We start from the raw sequence: 8,477 nt of genomic DNA on the forward strand, positions 1-8,477 counted from the left end.
TAATAAGACGAGCTATAAGTAAAGTTTACAAATTAATATGAGAAGTTATCGGGTGGAATAAACGGAGTGATAAGAGAATACTGTTAGGGTTTGATAAGGTAGATAGGGAGGGCTTATATGTTTTAAAGTACACAATAACACCATTGTTTCCTGAACCACTTGCATTATTTCAGTAACAGCTTAAAATAAACAATCTAAACATTTTAACCTTTCCAGGCAGACTTAAAGAAACAAAATATAGGAATTGTTATATTTAATTTCTAAGTGTTTATGCATTGTTTTCATTGCCTATAATATCTAGTCAATTGCAAGCTTTTTGAAGCAGAATTTGGGTCTCTACTTTTAATTGGCTAAAATGTTTCATACAAACGAGGGCTGTCTAACGAGCTCTCAGTCTTGAGCTTGTGCTCCAGTTTGATGGGGAGTTGATCTTGATGGACAGATGGGGCTAATCTGCTGCCTTAATTAAAAGCGCGTGTTCTCTTGCGTCCTGGGATTAAGGGCCCGAGGAACATGTTCCTTTCGCCGACCTCACCAAGAGCATCTGAGCAAGCGGGGGCACACTGCTTTAACCCAGTGATTTCCAGATAACCACAAGTCTCTACATGCACAAAGCTTTCCATTCTTCATATACCAAAAAGTTCTAAACACCAGAAGTCACATATTCATGTGTTAATTTTATGAAGACTTTATAAATATATTGCACTTTAAACTAAACATAGGTCTCTTTTTTAACATGTTCAGATATTTCCAAATCAATCTATACACATCCCTTTCTCACACGAAAAGAGATCCCCTAGCCTCACCAGTCTCTTCACATGTGCTTGGATTTCCCAAACACCACATATTAAGAGCTTTCCAAATCTTGCAGGTCTCTTCTCCAACCTCACAGATCTTTTCTTTAACTTTTTCTAACCTTATAAGTCTTTTCTTCAAACCTGTCAAAGCATTTCATGTCTTTTTTTGACATATACAGAGATTACCCAAAACTTGCACGTCTCTTATTCATATGTAAAGAGTTTTACCAACCCTTGCAAGTCTCTTTTTTCACATATACAGAGCTTTCCAAAAAACTCACGTCTCTTCTTCACATGTACAGAACTATCCGAACCTCACAGGTCTCTTCCGCCCATGTACAGAGCTTTTCCAAACATTACAGGACTCTTCTTCACACGTACAGAGCTTTCCCAAACATTACAGGATTCTTCTTCATATGTTCACGTGTACAGTGCTTTCCCAAATGTTACAGAACTCTTCTTCACATGTGCTGAGCTTTCCCAAACATTACAGGACTCTTCTTCACATGTAAAGAGCTTTCCCAAATGTTACAGGACTCTTCTTCACATGTGCTGAGCTTCCCCAAATTTGACAGGACTCTTCTTCACATGTGCTGAGCTTTCACAAACTTTACAGGACTCTTCTTCTCATGTGCTGAGCTTCCCCAAATTTGACAGGACTCTTCTTCACATGTGCTGAGCTTTCCCAAACTTTACAGGACACTTCTTCACATGTACAGAATTTTACAAAACATTACAGGATTCTTCTTCGCATGTACAGAGCTTTCCCTAATGTTACAGGACTCTTCTTCACATGTGCTGAGCTTTCCCAAATTTGACAGGACTCTTCTTCACATGTGCTGAGCTTTCACAAACTTTACAGGACTCTTCTTCACATGTGCTGAGCTTCCCCAAATTTGACAGGACTCTTCTTCACATGTGCTGAGCTTTCACAAACTTTACAGGACTCTTCTTCACATGCAAAGAGCTTCCCCAAATTTGACAGGACTCTTCTTCACATGTGCTGAGCTTTCACAAACTTTACAGGACTCTTCTTCACATGTGCTGAGCTTCCCCAAATTTGACAGGTATCTTCTTCACATGTGCTGAGCTTTCCCAAACTTTACAGGACACTTCTTCACATGTACAGAATTTTACAAAACATTACAGGATTCTTCTTCGCATGTACAGAGCTTTCCCTAATGTTACAGGACTCTTCTTCACATGTGCTGAGCTTCCACAAACTTTACAGCACTCTTCTTCACATGCAAAGAGCTTTCCCAAATTAAACAGGACTGTTCTTCACATGTACAGAGCTTTCCCAAACTTTACAGGTCTCTTCTTCACATGTACAGAGTTTTCCCAAACCTCACAGTTCTCTTCTTCACATGTACAGAGCTCTCCTAAACCTCACAGGTCTATTCTTCACATGTACAGAGCTTTCCCAAACCTCACAGATCTCTTCTTCACATGTACAGAGCTTTCCCAAACCTCACAGGTCTTTTCTTCACATGTACAGAGCTTTCCCAAATCTTGCAGGTCTCTTCACATATACAGAACTTTCCCAAACTTTACAGGTCTCTTCTTCACATTTACAGAGCTTTCACAAACTTTACAGGTCTCTTCTTCACATGTACAGAGCTTTCCCAAACCTCACAGGTCTTTTCTTCACATGTAGAGAGCTTTCCCAAATCTTGCAGGTCTCTTCACATATACAGAACTTTCCCAAACTTTACAGGTCTCTTCTTCACATTTACAGAGCTTTCACAAACTTTACAGGTCTCTTCTTCACATGTACAGAGCTTTCACATATGTACATGTTGCTTCTTAATGGTGGAATAAAGTATTTTGAATTTTTACCTTACAAACTGTCCACTTTCATTTCTTGGGCTTCTTAACATGTACAGAGCTTTTCCAAACCTCACAGGTCTCTTCTTCACATTTACAGAACTTTCCTAACCTCACAGGTCTATTTTTTCACATGTTCAGAGCTTTCCAAACCTCATAGGTACCTTCTTCAAATGTACAGAGCTTTCCAAATCTCACAGGTCTCTTCTTCACATGTACAGAGCTTTCCTAACCTCACAGGTCTCTTCTTCACATGTACAGAGCTTTCCTAACCTCACAGGTCTCTTCTTCACATGTACAGAGTTTTCCCAAACCTCACAGGTCTCTTCTTCACATGTACAGAGCTTTCCTAACCTCACAGGTCTCTTCTTCACATGTACAGAACTTTCCTAAACCTCACAGGTCTCTTCTTCAAATGTACAGAGCTTTCCCAAACCTCACAAGTCTCTTCTTCACATGTACAGAGTTTTCCTAACCTCACAGGTCTATTCTTCACATGTACAGAGCTTTCCCAAACCTCACAGGTCTATTCTTCACATGTACAGAGCTTTCCTAAACCTCACAGGTCTCTTCTTCACATGTACAGAGCTTTCCTAAACCTCACATGTCTCTTCTTCACATGTACAAAGCTTTCCTAAACCTCACAGGTCTCTTCTTCAAATGTACAGAGCTTTCCCAAACCTCACAAGTCTCTTCTTCACATGTACAGAGTTTTCCTAACCTCACAGGTCTATTCTTCACATGTACAGAGCTTTCCCAAACCTCACAGGTCTATTCTTCACATGTATAGAGCTTTCCTAAACCTCACAGGTCTCTTCTTCACATGTACAGAGCTTTCCTAAACCTCACATGTCTCTTCTTCACATGTACAAAGCTTTCCTAAACCTCACATGTCTCTTCTTCACATGTACAGAGCTTTCCTAACCTCACAGGTCTCTTCTTTCCAAACATCACAGGTCTCTTTTTTCACATGTTCAGAACTTTCCTAACCTCACAGGTCTATTTTTTCACATGTTCAGAGCTTTCCAAACCTCACAGGTCTCTTCTTCACATGTACAGACCTTCCCAAAGCTAACATCTCTTCTTCACATGTGCAGAGCTCTGCCAAACTGCACAGATTTCTTCTTCTTTTTTCAATAAACATTTAAAAATCCATACTTTAACCCAAAGTGTTAGCCTATACACAACCTTTTAACTTTGTACCTATCTTATAAAAATGTATTTCCTGGGAGGGGGGGCTTAAATAATTACATAAATAAATGTGCTGAAGTCAGGATAAAAAAAAAAGAAAGTATTTCTATAGTATGACAAGGTCGTTAAAAACATTGGCCCACTGAGACCATTACTGACTTGTCTGGGTGCCTGATTCTCTGACACTATATTATGCTCCCCACCAAAGAAACAAAAAACAAAAATGGTACCAGATCTGCCTTTAAGTAGCAAACACCCCCCTTCATTATGCCCCACAATATTTATTGTAACTCAGTTGTAACTTAACCATGGACAACAACAGGTTCAAATGCAGCTCACTCATCTGTATATACCCCTCATCTACCAATAAACAGCCCCCATATTTGTATATCTCTCTTCTCACTTTCCCAAGAGTTCCCCCTTCTGTAGACCACCCACATCTTGGTAGCACTCCACCATCATTTTATCTCCCTCTCCTCGTCCTAGCACTCCTTATATCAGTAAACTTCTGCCCCCAGTGCCCCCTCTTCTCTGCATCTCTCTCCTATTTCTTCCCTGTGCCTCTGTATCTCTCCCCGCACTCCAGTGTTTTCCACCTCCAGATTTCCATCTCTTCTGTGCCCCCCATTTCTCTATATCACTCTTCTCCTTCCCCCTTGTAACCTCCTCTTATCTGAACTCTCCAATCTCTCTCTCAAGATCTCCTATACTCCATCTCCCCATCTCTAGTGTTCCCTATGCTCTATCTCCCCTGTGACCCCCTCTTATCTATATTACTAATATCCTTATATCAAGATACCCCATCCTCCCCCTCCTCTGTCTCCTTTTTTTCTCTGTATCTCTCTCCTGTAATTTCCTTTCCCCCCTTCACTTTCTACCCTGTGCTTCCTTCTTTTCTGTTTCTTTCTTATCTCTCACTTTCCAGTCCCCTCTTTATATCTCTATCTCTTGTCTCCCACGTGACCCCGTCTCTCTACTGTGCCCCTCGCTCACTTTCCAGTCCCCTCTTCTTATCTCTAGTCTCTCATGTGACCCCTTCTCTGCTGTGCCCCTCTCTTCTCCATATCACTCTCCTTTACCTTTTCCTGGTGTTCCCAATGCTCAGCTACTCCCCTCTCCCTCTGACCTGTGACCCTCTTTTCTCTGTATCTCTCTTATTTCAGTATCCCCACTTCTCCCCAGAATGCTCTTCTCTCCCTATCCCGTGTGCTCCCCTATTCTCTCCCATGTACAGGTCTTTCTTATCTACCCTCCCTCTTCTTACTACTCCCCATCCCTATCTCTCTTTTGTCCCCTCTACCCACTACCCTACAACATAGTGAAGTATGTGCTAGAGGCAGAAATACTGAACAAGATGCTGTACTCTATGAATTGAGATGGTCTGGATCAGCAGGATATTAACATGTTTTGGGTACACAATATTTATTCCTGTAGAAAATAAAATACGTAAATAAACACAAAACCTTTGGGTTAGATACATAAAACATAACACTAATGGCGAAAAGATAAAAATGCTAAATATTTTTATGTAACTGAAATAAGAAGCAACATATTAGATAATTATGAACTTTTAGGACGTTAGGGACTGATAGGATATAGAAAGGATAGACATACAATGACATTCACTGCACAAGATACAGTTCCAATAAGTCTGTGGCAGATGGACACCCATCATTTACAGAATACCTGCCCCCCCAACATCCCACTGCGTTGGTGACCAGCTCTGTCCTCAGGGACATCTGTCCCCTCCACCGGCCCCCCCTCCAAAGGCCTGTCCACAGAGGCTACATGAGTTGTCAGCATCTCGTCTAGGGGGATGAACGCTAATTGGTGCCGGCATGTCATCTCAGGATTAAGTCAACACAAGTCGGGGTGGGCACCCTGGCAAAGTCACCTCCATCTTGCCCTCCCCCCATGTTTCCGATCAACCCTCCCACCACCCACACCTCGGCAACACTCCTTGCATTAACCAGTGAAATTCACACAAGGTCCCATGACATCACTGTACCTACGGCTTAAAGATAGAAACTCCACTCTTTCTTATATTTCCTTGGATGTCCATCCCGTAGAAGCTTGGCATCTCTCTACCTGAGTTCCTCATTCCTCGCTTGCAAGGTAGGATTTGAATCTCCTTGGTATTCACTTGGTATTTTTCTCTATCCATGGGATATATCTGATCCAGATTTAAAACAGAGAGGTTTAGCCACCCTGATAAAATTATGACTAATGATTTAAAGTCTTTACCCCCGATAATACAGCTCTGCTCCTACTGATCTAGATTAACTTCTTTCATGTCGGGGGCAGACGCGCTGGGAATAAAACTGATCTGCAGGGTCTCTGAGATCACATTTAACCAATTTTCATGGGAACAGGCAGGGAATTTAAAGAAAAGTTTCTGAAAGAAGCAAAGCTGAACTTCAAAGAAGTGTGAACAGATGCAGTGATACACATATAGATCCACAGCTATGATAGATAGAGATAGATAGACAGATAGATAGATAGACATATATATATATATATACATATATATATATATATATATACACACACACACACACACATACATACACACACACAGTGATTAATCTATGCAGTTATAAATATATATTGACACATGGATAGATAGATAGATAGATAGATAGATAGATAGATAGATAGATAGATAGATAGATAGATAGAGACAGGCATATATATTTATACACATACATACATACAAACATACATACATACACACACACACATAGTGATTAATCTATACAGTTATCAATATATATTGACAAATTCACGCATATACTCTTAAAGATAGATAGCTCGATAGATAGATAGCTCGATAGATAGATACAATAGACAGTATACATACCCAGACACAACTACTTGCATACAATTTGAATAACATGCACATACATACAAACACATACATTTTTATGTATATATATATATATATATATATATATATATATATATACATACATACAAACACACATATATTTGAAAATTAATAAATAGATACACCTGGCTCTATGACAGCTTAAGCCAATCAGTCAGTTATGTAATTGCTAGTTGGATGAGTTTGTACCCTGCAGAGATATTTTATTGTCCTGGCAGATATAAAGTCTCCTTCCTCTTTCAGCACTGAGTAAAATATATTACAAAGGCACTGAGCTTAGCCAACATCCTAAGCAGAAAACAGAAAAATATTATAGTATCAGTAAAATTGTGTGTATGTATATATATATATATATATATATATATATATATATATATATATATATATACATACATACACACACACACACATATATTTCTTAACTTATTCACAATAGCCTCACAATGAACCTAGTTGATACTTAATTTTCAACCACTTTATCCCAGAATATTCCTACCTTTCTAAAACAGAAATGTAACCATGTAAGGAATTATATAGAATAATATAAATGCTAAAACTATATATATAATGTATAATGTATGTTAGTGGCGTGTACATATTATAAGTTAGGGAAAATATGCTGTTTATTCATATTTCAACTTGCCCCTCCATAATGATGTCATATATTTAATTGGAATTGTTTTAAAAAAAATTATTGTGAGGTCTCAACATGTTTCTTACAAAGCCTTGTGTGCTTTTTGTAAAAAAAAAAAAAACCCTGCCCAGGTACCAAATCCGTCATTAAACATCTTCCTGGGAACATGTTGATTCCATAAAAAAGCAGCTTTTCCTAACAAGGGTAAAAAATACTTTTATATATTAGATATTTAATCCCAGGACCTTCCCTCTGCAGGAGGCTCAGCATGCGTTGCCTGTAAGTGACAATATGTGGTTTTATGCTGCTAATAATCACTTGTTTAAAAGTCTAACTATTATGATAGAAGTTATGATAATGTACATTTCATACTTTTTGTAGGCATGTCAAAAATGAATACAAATTCAGAGCATTTATTTGGAATTCATTCAAGTGGGCAAAAATATTATTGATTGAAACGTTACCTTAAGAGCTTAAGATAATTCATATGGGAACTTTTGGTTAACAAACAGGGTATTTAAAAATGTATTGAATTGGCAAATTGGATTTTCTGGCTTATTAAACTTGCAATAGTTTTGAGTGAACAACTAGCGTTTGTTTAACTGGACTGAAATGAAGAAAGCCTTATATTTGCAATTGTTGTTATGATATAACAGACAGATAGATAGATAACTGATTGATAGATAGATAACTGATTGATAGATTAGATAGATAGATAACTGATTGATAGATAGATAACTGACAGATAAATAGATAGATAGAAAAACTAGCTAGCTATAACATTGCCATAGGAGTTTGAGCAAGTTAAGGGTTAAGTTGCCCTAAAGCCCTTACACAAGGCCCCTTTATTCAACCCCAGATATATTAATCCCATCGTGATTCCTATCCCAATAAGCTTATATAATCAGTTCTCCCCTTAACACTTCCAGGCCCAAGACAGAGAAAGTGAATTGGCCACTTGTCTTTCCACAGATCACCACCGTGTAATAGGGTCAGGATTGTATTGTTTTCACAGGGGGATTTAATAGGACTTGGGCAGATCCTTTCCAACTATTTAGTGTGGATTTAATGGGATGGCTTGTGTGGGTCAGAAAAAGCGTGACTATGTTATTGTTCTCTGTTGCAGAAAACACAAGGACTG

The sequence above is a fragment of the Bombina bombina genome, chromosome 7 (genome assembly GCF_027579735.1).
Source record: "Bombina bombina isolate aBomBom1 chromosome 7, aBomBom1.pri, whole genome shotgun sequence".
NCBI classification, from domain to species: domain Eukaryota; kingdom Metazoa; phylum Chordata; class Amphibia; order Anura; family Bombinatoridae; genus Bombina; species Bombina bombina.